The sequence below is a fragment of the Cebus imitator genome, unplaced genomic scaffold, assembly GCF_001604975.1.
Source record: "Cebus imitator isolate Cc_AM_T3 unplaced genomic scaffold, Cebus_imitator-1.0 Scaffold125, whole genome shotgun sequence".
Lineage (NCBI taxonomy): Eukaryota > Metazoa > Chordata > Mammalia > Primates > Cebidae > Cebus > Cebus imitator.
In genome coordinates, this window is record NW_016107440.1 from 3,284,413 (window position 1) to 3,285,079 (window position 667).

At 45.3% G+C, this 667-nt stretch overlaps 1 non-coding gene across 1 annotated transcript; it reads right to left on the reverse strand.

Annotated features, from left to right (window-relative positions):
* Positions 1-357: 357 nt before the first annotated feature.
* Positions 358-460, reverse strand: LOC119472980. Its single transcript, XR_005202149.1, has one exon. It is a non-coding gene; the product is annotated as a small nucleolar RNA U13 (small nucleolar RNA).
* Between the last annotated feature and the right edge of the window lie 207 nt (positions 461-667).

Genomic DNA, 667 nt, shown 5'->3' on the forward strand with positions numbered 1-667 from the left:
TGTTGCAGGATTGTTGTGTAGATTATGCCAGAGGATGGATACTTGGAAGTGCTTGGCACATATTAGATGCTCAAAAATTAGAAATCACTGTGGCCTGTTTTTTTTTTTTTGAGACAGTGTCTAGCTTTGTTGCCAGGCTGCAGGTCAGTAGCACAAACATAACCCACTGTACCCTCAACCTCCTGGGCTCAAGTGATCCTCCCGCCTGATTAATTTTTTTTTGTAGGGATGGGGTCTTGCTATATTGCCCAGGTGGTCTCAAACTCCTGGGCTCAAGTGATCCTCCTGCCGTGCCCTCTAAAAATGCTGGGATTGCAGGCATGAACTGCTGTGCCTGGCCTTTTTTCTTTTCCTTCCCATCAGATGGGTAATGTGCAGATGTCATAACAATGTTTGAGCGAGGCACATCTCACACAAGAGCCTGAAACCCAATCATCATGCTTATGAACCACAAAAGGATCTGGCCTGTTTTAAGCACTAGGTTTTTTATCTCTTGCTCCAAGTTCACCCTGGCAGCCTCTGATGATGAGGTTTGAGGTAGAAGTGAGAATAAGCCATCCCTATGTCAGGCTTACTTCGAGCTGGGAAGAATCAAAATCTGCAGAAAATGTCCTCATTTATGCAGCTCTTCCCTGCTCGAGATATGTTGACAACTGAGGGAAGAGAA